This window comes from Pelophylax lessonae (assembly GCF_965119305.1).
Source record: "Pelophylax lessonae genome assembly, chromosome: 5".
NCBI classification, from domain to species: domain Eukaryota; kingdom Metazoa; phylum Chordata; class Amphibia; order Anura; family Ranidae; genus Pelophylax; species Pelophylax lessonae.
The window spans coordinates 444186728-444201091 of NC_138772.1; the positions used below are offsets into that span (position 1 = coordinate 444186728).

Here is a 14364-nt window from a genome sequence, read left to right on the forward strand (position 1 = left end):
GTTTTTTTTAGGCAAAGAAAAGACCAAAACACAGAAAAGGATACCACTGACCCAAGAACCCCCGGAGTCAAGACAAGAGGAACAGAGGGACTAAATGTCATTAACCTCTCCTCCCAAAACCTGACACTGGTACAAAGGGAAGTCCTCTCTCTAGGACTCTCTTTCTGCCCGAACCAAAGTATGCACAAATTCGAGGCAGTCAAAGACATCAATCTATTCGCACGGAACCTGCTACTCAAAGTGATGCACAATAAAAAACCTACAACTACAGAACCACCTATGGCACTTACCGCTGCAGAATTCCGGGCTATTAGGGATCTCAATGTATTACTAGTAGAAGGAGGACTTGATGAGATGGAGGAATCTGACTCATCCACAGATAGTGAGGAGGAAAATACGGAAGAAACAATACAACTTTCCGAAAAAAATTGCATAAATTGCCACCCCTTAACACCAACCCAACAATTGCCCTGTTCGTTAGGCAAACTACCAAAGACATTGAAAATCTACGTAAAATGACTAAATCTACCAATTTGAACAAGCAACAAAAGAAGGCTCTGAGGGAACTAAAGGAGAATGATCAGATCACAATAAAACCCTCGGACAAAGGGGGGGACGTAGTTGTCATGGACAACGAACATTATAAACAAATATGTTTAAGGATACTGGAAAACAGAAAATGTTATAAACCCATCTGGCCCCTTATGATTGGTACCTTCAACCTGGAATTCTACAAATTGGTGGACCGTGCATACAACGATAAAACCATATCACAAACACTTTGGGAATTTATTAGAACCAAGCATCCCAGAATCCCTACCTTCTACTCCTTGCCCAAAGTACACAAAAATCCAATTGACCCTCCTGGACGACCGATAATTTTGGGCAACGGGAATATTACGGAAAAAGCCAGCCAAGTTATAGACGCCTACCTTAGACCGCACATCACACAATTAGTATCTTATACCAAAGATACGGTCCACTTACTACAGATATTGGAGGGCCTAACCATACCAAAGCATGCCATCTTGGTTACAATCGACGTAGAGGCACTATATAATAACATCCCCCACTCTTAAGGCTTAAGAGCAGTAGAAAAAACTTTGAATCACCAGAGTAAGCACTATAAAAAATGTAATGATTTCATCCTAAGCATGCTTGATTTCATATTGAATCATAACACTTTCTCATTCTGTGGCACCTATTATTTGCAAGTTTGCGGGGTTGCTATGGGCACTAGCTGTGCACCCTCGTATGCCAATATATATTTGGCGGAATGGGAACAGGAATTCTTGACATCAGAAGGAAACACAAAATATACTAAGAACATCATGTTATGGCAGAGATATCTGGATGACATATTATTGATATGGAATGGACCGGAAAACCTGATTGAGGAATGTCTGGAAAAAATGAACCAAAATAACCACAATATGTTCTTTACCATGACATACAGCAGAACTAGAGTCCCCTTCCTGGACACATACATATACAAGGATGCAGAAGGAAACTTAATGACAACATTATACAGAAAGGAGACGGCGGTAACACAATACTCCAAGCCACCAGTTTCCACCCCGAACCCCTCAAAAGATCCATACCATATAGTCAGTTCCTCAGATTAAAAAGGAATTGCACAAATGAGTCTGAATTCCAAAAAGAAGCTGACGACTTGAACATCAGATTACAAGAAAGAGGATACACAAAAACTTGCCTCAAGAAAGCCTTCAACAAAGTCCAGAAGAGGGATAGACAAGAAATACTATTCAAAAAAGACACATCAAAGGACAATACGAAAAATCAACAACTTACAAGGATTATAATGAGGTTCTCGAATGAACACCAAAAAATCAAAAATATTTTGCAAAAGAATTAGTCTATACTTACAGAAGACCCTATTATTAAGGACCTGGTCCCGGAGAACCCCATGATCACATACAGGAAAACTAATTCCATAACAGGGTCATCTACCTACTATATCTACAGATATGGTGGACAAAACCTCCTTGATAAAGGCAGCACGCCGAAACGCGTAGGAACCCAGGATATTCTCCATACGGATCCCACGCTAAAACAAGAAGCGTGGACAGATAGAGAGATATACCACTGTCACCATATCACTATGTCACAGAACTTCTTACTTGACTCACTATCACCTATGAGTCTATAACCCATACACCTATTAAATTTTACTTATTATACATATATGTATGTTGTCAAACTTTTTTGAATAAATTGTACAAAACCAAACATCGTTGTATTCAGCCAATAAAGTCCCAAACCCACTTGGCTTGAGGCACCAAATACTTTCTCGGGATGATGGCTAAACCTAATTAAAAGTTTTTTTGGGAATCGCACTCCTACAACATAATGAGCTACCTGTCCTTCTATGTTCCTGTTTTTTTTTTTCTTCATACAGAAAAAAGCTTGGTCTGAAAAGAGGGATGTTTCTCCAATCCTACACTTGAAGTTGCTTTTTTCTTGTTCTATACAATGGCTTGGTATTTTCAGTATTGGTATGTTAAATCAGCAGATGTACCACATATGAAATTAATAACTATTTCTAGCCAAATTTGCCTGTGTTTGTGTGTGTGTGTTTCACAATAACGTTTAGTAAATATACCCTTCACTCCAGTTTTTGAATGTTTTTGGTACAAAATTATTAAATATGTTTGTAGCTAGCATATGCTCTTCAGATGTCTTGATATTCGCCTCCTCAAATGCTGCCCTGCACAGCACTACTCACATTAGGAAAGGACTGCACTTCATCCTTCTAAGCTTGGGAATAATGCTTACAATAGGTTGCTCACATAGATTGCCTTTTTAGTATCCTACTGCTCCTGTATCATCCAGTCAGCAGGCCAGAGCATGGAGGTGATTCCTTAATCTATTCCTTAATCATATTAGAGAAATTGGTGTCATCTTTCTACCCCTACAATGTTTGTGGTGTGAAAAGTATAAAAACACAGAGGAACTGAATAATAGATATTTTGGTAGGGAAAATTGGATTTTTGTTCTGAACGATAAAATAATATTTTTCTTAACGTTTAAGGGACATAGGATAAAGAGACAATTGGGTTATATTACCACCAACTGTATGTATTGGACAATGGAAAACAAAATCAATAGCAAGTCAGATATAACCCCTCCCACACCCAGCATGCATTAAGCTGGTCGAACATTATAAAATGTTCTTTTTCAATTTCCTTTAGATTTACCTTCAGCCCTGTGTGCTCCCCTGGTCCCCCCCACTGTGCTGACCCCCCACTGTACTCCTGCTGGCTGCTGCAGGGGATGTGTCACAATAGAGAACCAGGAAGGGGTCTGTAAATATGTAATTTACCAGCTCCTTCCTTTTCTGAATGGACAGAGTCATAGTCAGTGACAATGTAAAAAAATAAAATAAAATGATAAAAAATAATACAATTAAAATACCAAAAAATAAAAACTAACACCAGTGGGTGAACTTCCAGTATCCCAACGGTCACACTTGCAACCGGGCCCTGCCATTCCACCACCATGGGAAGGCCCCAAGAAGGCAGGAAGGGGGCCCAATGCAGAACTTGTGAAAGGGTCCTGCTGTGGGACCGTAATAAAGGGCCCCCACAATGGGAGTAAAGGGCCCCAGGATAAGTGGGAAGAGCCCCAGGCTTGAAGGGAAGGGCCCCGGCCAGGGGCCTGGGGGGTCCTTCATGGTTTCTTGCACCGGGGTCCTGAAGGTTCTAGTTACGTCTCTGGCCATACCTGTGGGCCCTTTGCATCCCCATAGAAGCCTGGCTAAATAATTATACTATAGACAGCTTTGCTACAACCTGTCACTAGTATGCTTCAGGCGCTAAACACGAGTGTGCTTTAATGTGGAAACAACCTGCATTTGTTGTGCACGCTCTGGTGTTGTAACAAAGACTTTCAAGTTGGACATCCCCACCAGGGTTCGCACACTTTTAGCCACTTTTTATCTCATACTTTTGGCTACAAAAAAAGTGCTTGAGACTCCTTCTCTGAGAAAACAGCCCTAAAGAGGCATTGTCCCTTAACAACTTCATTGTCATTGTACTATAGGCTGGGCGGGAGCAGTGTTGTTCTGGGAAGACATCATATTACACAGGAGGACACAGTCGATGACTGATCACTGTACTAGCCTGCTGCCAGTACCATGTGAACAGTAGATCACATGACAATTGTAAATAATAGATGTCTTCCTTTCTTGCTTCTTCTTCCTGTGTTGCTAGCTGTGATTGGTCACAGTGATCACATGGTACAGACAGGGCCAATCACAGCCCATCTGTACCATGTAATTAGCTTTGGCAAAGCACAGCTAATCACAACAAAGTGCACTGAATGAACCAGTTTAATTCAGTAAAAATAGTTTCTTATACCAATGAAATTCATTTTCGTAATGTGTAAAAAAAAAAATCAATAAAAAAAATCCTGATTACTTCCCCTAGAGTAGTACAGTATTGCTATGGCAACACTGTATTGCTCTGGTCACAGTGTGTTAGAAAAAAAAAGGAAAATTAAATTGATAAAAATTATATATTTTTTTTTTCTTACATACTATCAGCAGTTCAGTGTCCCTGATTACCACCACATCAGCTATTATATGATAACGCTGTACTGCACTGGTGACCGTATGTAAAAAAAAAAAATTTTCAAATAATTGTGACAAAAATTACAACTTCAAAAAAGTCGCTATTCCTCTTACTAAATACCTTGGACTATCTACTATTTGCACCGTCTTAGGCCGCCAGCACATCAGGATTGATCACTTTTAAGATATACTGTATATATCATACTTTGTGGATTCTATAACTTTCCTACAGACTAAAAATTAAACACTGATTGGGTTATTTTATGTGGCAGAATACATGTTGACCTAATTTTATGAAGAAAGATTATTTATTTGTAAAATCTTTTAACCGAAACTAAAAAAGTGTTTTTCTTTCAAAATAGTCTTTTTTTATTTATTTAGCAAAAACTAAAAACCCAGTGGTAAATACATACCACCAAAAGAAAGCTCTATTTGTGTGGAAAAAAAAAGATAAATATTTCCTTTGGGTACAGTGTTGCATGACCGCACAATTGTCATTCAAAGTGTGACAGCTCTGAAAGCTAAAAATTGGCCTGGGCATTGCCCGATTTTTAAGTGGTTAAAGGGCATGTGCAGCTCATGAAAAGGGAAGTTGGATCCCTTTTCATGACTCTAGTCCATTCTCCTAATGTTTGCCTACCTAGTATCACGGCCATGGCAGGTTGCAATACAGCACCTGCAAGGGAGAACAAGGTTTTGGAAGAATCTCCAAACTTTTATCTATGGGGTCTTTAAACACTGGCACAACCTCTACAGTGCTTTATTTGGATGGGACACTGCGGCATTAACAGTGGGAATGCACCACTTCTTAAAGAACTCCTTAAATGGGTATTGGACTGCAAAATGTTTGAGAGGAGTAAACAGTTTATCAGGTATTTCCCAGTCTTCATACTTGACCTTTGGGAATAGCAAGTGCATTGGAAGTTTAGGTAGTCTTAGGGCCTCAAGGGAATACTAGACTGGTAGCACCACTAGTAGACACTAGAGGCTGCTCTTCCATTTTTAAATTGGGATGCACCACATCATTTAGAGCCAAAATGGTCACTATAACCTGCAGTTTCTCACTACCACTTGTACACTTTCACAATAGATCTGTGTAAGGGAGAGGAACTGATTGGCTGTTCAGGCTGTCACAAAGCCAGAAGAAACAAGAACTCATCAATGTCCTGACAACTGATATGCATACTGTATGTCTGTTACTTTCCAGTTGCTCAGTAAATGGTGACTGAAGGATCAGAATGACCTCAAGAACAAGTCAGCTCCTATATTTCCTTGGTGTACAAAGATTAAAACATATGCATATAATTCATAATTATGTATGTTTGCGTTAAATATGTATATATAGATATATGAGATTTTGCATTGAATAACTGTCACAAATGAATATGGCAATCTGAAGAAATGGTATTTCACTGCGAACCATTGTATTTGACAGTAATTACAGCTCTTAACAATAACCACCCCTCATTTTCAAGGGACCAAAAGTAATTGGACAATTCATTCAAAAGCTGTTTCATGGCCAGATGTGGGCTACTCCTTCGTTATTTCTTCATCAGTTAAGCAGGTAAAAGGTCTGGAGTTGATTCTAAGTGTGGTATTTGCATTTGGAATCTATTGCTGTGAACTTACATCATGCATTCAAAGGAGCTGTCCACACAAGTGAAGCAGGACATTGTATGGCTTCAAAAGCAAAACAAATACATCAGAGAGATTGCAGCAACAGGAGTGGCAAAATAAACAGTTTGGTACATTCTGAGGAAAGCAGAATGCCCTGGTGAGCTTAGCAACCTAAAAAGGCCTGGACGTCCATGGAAGACAACAGTGGAGGATGATCGCAGTATCCTCACTATGGTAAAGAAAAACCCATTCACAACATCCAGACAAGTAAAGGACACTCTCCAGGAGGTGGGCGTATCATTGTCGAAGTCTACAATCAAGAGAAGACTTTGTGAGAGCAAATACAGAGGATTCACCACGAGGAGCAAACCATTCATAAGCCTGAAGAATAGAAAAGCCAGATTAGACTTTGCCAAAAAAACATACAAAAAAGACAGACCAGTTCTGGAAAAGCATTCTTTGGACGGATGAAACTAGGATTAATCTGTACCAGAATGATGGGAAGAAAAGTATGGAGAAGGCTTGGAACAGCTCATGATCCAAAGCACACAACGTCATCTGTAAAACATGGTGGAGGCAGTGTGATGGCATGGGCATGCATGGCTTCCAGTGGCACTGGGTCATTGGTGTTCATTGATGATGTGACAGAAGACGGAAGCATCCAGATGAATTCTGCAGTGTTTAGAGAGATACTGTCAGCCCAGATTCAGCCAAATGCAGTAAAGTTGATTGGACAGTGCTTCATAGTACAGATGGACAATGATCCAAAACACACTGCAAAATCAACTCAGGAGCTTTTGAGGGAAAAGAAGTGGAATATTCTGCAATGGCCAAGCCAATCACCTGATCTCAACCCAATTGAGCATGCATTTCTCTTGCTGAAGGCAAAAAGACCCACAAACAAAGAACAACTGAAGGCAGCTGCAGTTAGACTGGCAAAGCATCAGAAAGGAGGAAACCCAGCCTTTGGTAATGTCCATGGGTTCCAGACTTCGGGTAGTCATTGCCAGTGAAGGATTCTCATCAAAATAATAAAAATTAACATTTTATTTATGATTATATTAATTTGTCCATTTACATTTGAGCCCCTAAAAATGGGGAGTACTGTGTAAAAAATGGTTGCAGTTCCTAAAATTTGTACTTGATATTTATGTTCAAGCCCTTGAATTAAAGATGAAAGTCTGCACTTCAAATGAATTACGATTGTTTAGTTTAATTTTATTCTGCTGGCATACAGAGTCAAAAGTATAAAAATTGTGTCTAAATATATTTGGACCTAACTGTATATGTATTTTAACTACTTCCCCCAAATGGACGTTCCTGTATGTCTTTGGGTTTCAGTGGTTATAGCTGGATAATGCCTGCACCTACAGGCATCATCGCAGTAGTGATCTTTTCAGCCAGTGATTCTCTAGAATGAACTAATTAGCTCAATCACTTCTGTGGGTGGCGAAAGGGGGTTCCTCCTGCCACTACCACCTCCCACGGGCTCTCCGGTCCCATCGTAGAGGCCAGGAGCGATGTGGTCGGCGGCAATGGCTGCTCTGTACAGAGAGAGAGGAACGGTTGTTGTTCCCTTCTCTCTGTAACCCTGAAAACTGGGAGCGACGAGTAATTTTGTCACTTCCAGTTCTGCCCCTTTGTTTTCCTGGCCACCAGTGGCCAGGGAAGCAGGTGATCAGACCGATCTGGGTCTGATCGGTTGCATGGGGAGCCAGAGGAGAGATTTGTAAAATAAAAAAAATGTAAAGCGTCCCACCATGCTTATACGCAAATGCGAACGTATACGTTACTCCCCCATGCATATGTAAAGGGACTGAGAGCAATAATTCTAGCATCAGACCTCCTGTGAAACTCTCAACTGGCAACCTGTAAAGACGTTTAAAGCGTCACCTATGGAGAATTTTAAGCACCATAGTTTGCTGCCATTCCACGGGCAGACAGAATTTTAAAGCGTGACATGTTAGGTATCTATTTACTCGGTGTAACATCATCTTTCACATTATACAAAAAAATTGGGCTAACTTTACTGTTTTGGGTTTTTTTAAAATTCATGAAGGTGTTTTTTTTTGCATTTGAAAAACCACTGCGCAAATACCGTGTGACATAAAAAGTTGCAACACACACCATTTTATTCTATAGGGTCTCTGCTAAAAAAAATATATACTGTTTGGGGGTTCTAAGTAATTTTCTATAAAAAAAAGTATATTTTTACATCTGGAGTGAACTGTAAGAATAGGCTTGGGAAGGAGGTGGTTAAAGTAAACCTGCCAAAAAGATACCTACATATCAAAATGATTTAAAAATCCAGAGCTATGGATAGCTTAAAATATTTGAAAATATCACATCTTTTAGTGGAAAGCAAGCCTGGTTCTGAACTCTTCTCAGTCTCAGTTAAAATTATGTGTGCTGGTAAGAAAGAGGGCTTGGACCCTTTATTAAGTCAAGATTTGCATGTAAACTTGGCTACCTATATTTCTTAAAAAAAATACAATTTAGAGATTGTTTAAACATGACAAATCTTTTTTTTTTTTTTTTTAATCCTAACATTAGATACTATCTACTTAGAAATATTTATTTCTGTGCAGCCAATGTTTGGTTCTGTCAGTATCAGCCATGCAATATGGTAGCTTTATGCAAGAGAGTAAGAATTCTGAATTTTAAAGTGTATGTATAGCCAAAACTTTTTCTTTAGTTTGATACTGTACTATGGGAATATGATCCCTTTAAAGTTTTATTGTCTTATTTATTTGTCCTGGTGACCATTATCATTAGGTAGAAAGTGATGGGAAATCCAAAATTTTACTGTCATCAAACAAGAGGTGAAGTTAACTCTTCCAGTGGGAACACCTGTATTAGTGACAAAAAAAGCAAATTCCCCTCACTTTGAAGAGATGTCTCCTCACCACCTCACTATTTTTTACACCTCCTGGAAAGGAATTGAAGGGAAATCTTTCCAAGGAGGCACAGATAGCTTAAATGGACACAAACTAACTTTTTTTCCTACTCTGCCTGAAATTTAACCACTTCCCCTGGGTGGACGTCGTATGACCTCGGGTACTTTGAGCTGAGATATCTGGATGATGCCTGCAGTTTCAGGCATCATCCAAATATATATTTTTTCAGCAGGCAATTCCCTGCAATGTAAAAGCCATCATAACAGCTGTTTAGCCACTTGATTGCTTTTACCGTCCCCTCCCGCCGCCCTCTTGTGGTTCTCTGGGCTCACCCGTGGGATCGGGAAGCCAGAGAATAAATCCCACTGTGGTTTACCATAGAGCTGCCTGTGGACCAGATGGTCTTTGGCCATCTACATGACCCTCAGAGGCCGGAAGCAACATCCCTTCCCACGTCGGCAGATGTAAACACTGCCGATTTTGTTAGCTGGAAAACCTGAGATTTTTCCAGCCTCGAGGAGAGATGTGGGGACTTAGAGACCCCAGATCTCTCCATATAGAGGACCTGTAATGCCCCATTGTAATTGGGGCATTACAGGGGCATTACCTATTACATTCCTTGTAATAGAAATAAAAGTGATAAAAAAATAAATAAAGGGAAAGTGTAATAAAATAAAATAAAATCAGCAAAAAAAATCCCATCCCCTTGAGCTCGCATGCAGAAATGAACGCATACATAGGCCATGCCTGCATAAGTAAATGGCATTCAAACCACACATGTGAGGTATCGATGTGAACATTAGAGTGAGAGAAATAATTCTAGCACAGGACCTCCTCTGTAACCCCTAAACTGGCAACCTGTAAAATGTTTAAAGCGTTGCCTATAAAGATTTTTAAGTACTGAAGTTTGGTGCCATTCCACAAGTGTGCGCAATTTTAAAGCATGACATGTTAGGTTTATATTTACTTGGTTTACCATTATACAAAAAAATTGGGGTAAATATTGTGTTTTTTTTTTTTTAAGTTTTTTTTTTTCCAAAAAATCACGTTTGAAAAATTGCTGCTCAAACACTGTGTGACATAAAAAATTGCAACAACCACCATTTTATTCCCCAAGGTCTCTGCTAAATTATATATATATATAAAATGTTTGGAGTTTTGAGTAGTTTTCTAGCAAAAAAAAAAAAATCCCCTCTAAGAGGGGACTCCTCTCGAAACGCATCAGTTTTTGGAAATACATCTCATATTTGGGACTTGTGTAGGCTGGTTGAAGTATATTAGCTGAATTTTGCATAATTGGATGCCCAAGAAAATATCTGAAAGGCAAATGTCTGCTTTTAAATCCTGCTTGCAATTTAGCAAGTTTTATTTAAGTACACGTTTACTTCAAATGGCAAGTAAACCCCTTGCTCTTTGACTTTATGATGTCAGGGGATAAAAGTGATGACAGGTAACTATCTTTTGTTTTAAGAAAATAGTTCTACACTTCACAAATGAGACTTCTGCTACTAGTAAACTAATTATGTCCTTTCTGGTTATGCCCCTTAGGCTGGGGCGTTTTAGCCATATGCCTATTTCTGAGCCAGAGGATACAGTATACTCACATGAACTTTGCTTTCCATTGTTTATGCTGGTGGTTTATGGACTTTAATTTATCTTTTTATAACAACTTAATCTCCACATTTGTTTACCTAAGAAACTGTAGAATACAAATGCCTCAATTTAAACCACAGATTTGCTTATGTAATTTTCACTGACGCATAAAGGTTACTGTCTTTTCCAAGCAAATATGTGAGGCAGATACGTTTTCCAGGAAGGAGATTCTATGTTTCGTAATCTCTTGTGTTTCTTTTGCGAAGAGGATGATAAAAAGAAATAAAGATCCGAGATGTTGTAACAAATCGAAACATATGACTTTCCTCTTTTGTTTGAACAGATAGTCCAAGCATATATGCTAGTGTTGCTATGAAATCTGCCTTCAGAGTTCAAATATAGTTTTATATACAGTATGTCCTCCATTAATCAAGTGAAATACTTTTAACTATTCCTCATCTCTATTTCCTCTAATTGTGTAAAATACATGCTGGTTCTTTATCACTTTTATAATGGTCAGATTACACAATATCAAATATAAATTGTTATAAAAAAAAAACACTGTATGTATTTGGCTTTTTTTCAAGGAATAGTTCTAAAGGTATTTACTTTATATGGGAAAAACACAACTGGAATGATTAATTTATTTTACTGATGGGACATACAGATATAAAATGATCATTGTGTAGTTTTGATCCCAGGGATGGGGGAGCAGAGGAAGAACCTTGGTCTTTCACAGGTTTTGTACTTATTTTACTAACAAAAAATAATGTTTCAGCTCTTGGACCGGTAAATATGAAATATTGCATATGAATTTATGTATTGCCATCTTCAGCTAGTAGGCGGTACGTTAGGTTCCCTTTTCATAGGTTCCCCTAAATTTAGTTTAAAAGGTCTGTTTTACAAAGCTCAGTAGCTCAAGCCGACATATAGGCTCATAGGTAAATAAGTCAGAGAAATGTCTTATCCTCCATCTGGCTGTGTCAGAGGTTTAATTTAGAGATTTGTGGGATTATTTACTAAAGGTATAGAGCACGTTCATCCAGTAAAGTGAATGAGGTGAAGCTGTTTTCATTTCAATTATCTAGTCCTATTCTAGCAGATATTCTGTTTTCTTTATTACCTTTGCATATGGTTTGGAATTTTAATGTAAACACCACTTTATCTTATGTACTAAGCTAGGTGAACAGCCTTTACTTCTCTTCTTAAACAGCTTCTAAATCAACCCCACTGTGTCTGAAAGGTGTCATTTATCTATTTGTAAAACTAATATACTGCATGTGTGTGTGGCGTATTGTGTAACTAAAAGTACAACTATAGGCAAAAATATTGTTTGGGAGGGTATAATTCCTGTAAATTTTACTTTTGCCATCTTTGTCCCATTGGGAAGATTTACCTTCCTATCCCATTGTTAAAACAGGAAAGGAGAGAAAATCCCTGCAAATTAAGAAAATCTCTTTGGGACCCCCTGGTCACTAGAATTATTCTCCCCATTGGAAAGTTTACTTTTCTGGGGACAACCCAACATTTGGGATTTTCTTTTACTTTCACATTCAATGCTTATATTAAACAGGACAAATAGAGAGGGTAATTATCCCTATTAGGGGGCACAGACAGCAACAAAACCTAACTATACTTTAAGAAAACATATAAAATCATTTATTTTACTAACTTTTGACCTGTACTTTAATCCAAAATATTCCTCTTGTGATGGAGAACACCTGATTTATGAATCTTTCTCACTGTGTGAATATATCAAAGTTAAACACAACCTTTCTCTAGATACAGTATGGTCAAAAGTTATTGCCACTTTGGTCATGTAATAGGACAAGAGCAGTGAATTTATTATTTTGTATCTTCAATATACAACGTAAAATGTAAAATCCAGAGGTCCCCTCTAGAGTTACCAGTGCTTCTTAGCAAGCATACGGCTAGTATAATTGCCATATGGATGCTGCGTTTCAAGTTTGAGCAGTATTTTAAGTGAAAAGGGGCTCTTTCAAAAACGTAAGTCACACTCGAAAACATCACTTCCCTTGCTGAAATGTTTCTCGAGGATGATGAAATCATATAAACCTGGCGTAGAATGGGAATTCCATGCTGTGGTGGTATACAGCAGTGTTTTTTCACTCTAGCCCTCAAGTATTGCCATCTCTGCTTTTTAGTGCACATCATTTAGATTTACTCTATTCTACATCTGGAAGCCATGGGGAACAGACATTGAGGAGTTGTTCATAAACACTCTGAGTTCTTAAAAATCGTCCTTGAAGCATCTGAAGCGTAGTGTTTACTGTCATTCAGAATTTAGGGGACTGGACTGTGCCCAGTGTGAGTAATCAATGCCCTATCTTTGGTGTCAGTGGAAGGAATAGTGCCTAATCTTTGGTGTCAGTGGAAGGAATAGTGCCTTACCTTTGGTGTCAGTAGAAGGAACAGTGCCCCATATTTGGTGTCAGTAGAAGGAATAGTGCCCCATCTTTGGTGTCAGTGAAAGGATTAGTGCCTTATCTTTGGTGTCAGTAGAAGGAATAGTGGCCCATCTTTGATGTCAGTGGAAGGAATAGTGCCTTATCTTTGGTGTCAGTGGAAGGAATAGCACCTCATCTTTGGTGTCAGTGGAAGGAATAGCACCTCATCTTTGGTGTCAGTGGAAGGAATAGCACCTCAACTTTGGTGTCAGTGGAAGGAATAGTGCCTCATCTTTGGTGTCAGCAGAAGGAATAGTGCCCCATCTTTGGTGTCTGCAGAAGGAATCATGCTAGATTGTTGGTGTCAGTGGAAGGAATTATGTCTCATTGTTGGTGTCAGTGGGAGGAATGATGTCCCATTGTTGGTGTCAGTGGGAGGAATTATGTCCCATTGTTGGTGTCAGTGGGAGAAATTATGTCTCATTGTTGGTGTCAGTGGGAGGAATTATGTCCCATTGTTGGTGTCAGTGGGAGGAATTATGTCTCATTGTTGGTGTCAGTGGGAGGGATTATGTCCCATTGTTGGTGTCAGGGGGAGGAATTATGTCCCATTGTTGGTGTCAGTGGGAGGAATTATGTCCCATTGTTGGTGTTAGTTGGAGAAACAGTGCCCTATTTTTGGTGTCAGTGGCAGGAATTGACCCCTATTGTTGATGTCCGTGGCAGGAATAATGTCCAAGGGCTGGATAGAAACCAGCAAAGGGCCAAAGTTTGGAGATCACTGGTCTAGAGGAATGGATTCTGTGTTTGATGTTTCAGACTAGTATCTCAGTGGGAGATGCACTTTTCAAAGCAATACTTAAATAAGATGTAAAGCAAGCTGTAATGTAGTATTAGCACTGCTTGTATATTATACAGCGTATATTTGTAGTGGGTTATGCCAACAAATATACATAAATATATTCTGTTACCTAACTTACAAAAACATTGCTAGAAGAATGGAATGGTCAAACACCGGATTCCACCTTTCTACAGTCTTTGCTATGCCTTTTCTATGTCCCCTGCATGCCCTTTACTTGACTAGTATATTTTACGTCCACTTAATGCACTAAAATAGAATTTGTTATAGCTAGCATGGCCGATAGTACTACTTAATTGACAAGTGATGTGTGTATACCACATTTAGCTGGACATCCTTAATACGGATGTTTTTAGAAGAATAACAGCCTATTTCTGAAAGTGCTCAGAACACCAGACA

At 38.9% G+C, this 14364-nt stretch overlaps 1 protein-coding gene across 1 annotated transcript in view; it reads left to right on the forward strand.

The window, feature by feature from the left end:
• The window catches only part of LOC309556811 (uncharacterized protein C8orf34 homolog), a 424769-nt gene that overhangs the window by 318376 nt on the left and 92029 nt on the right, over window positions 1-14364 (forward strand). The gene's annotated exons all lie outside the window — the stretch shown is intronic.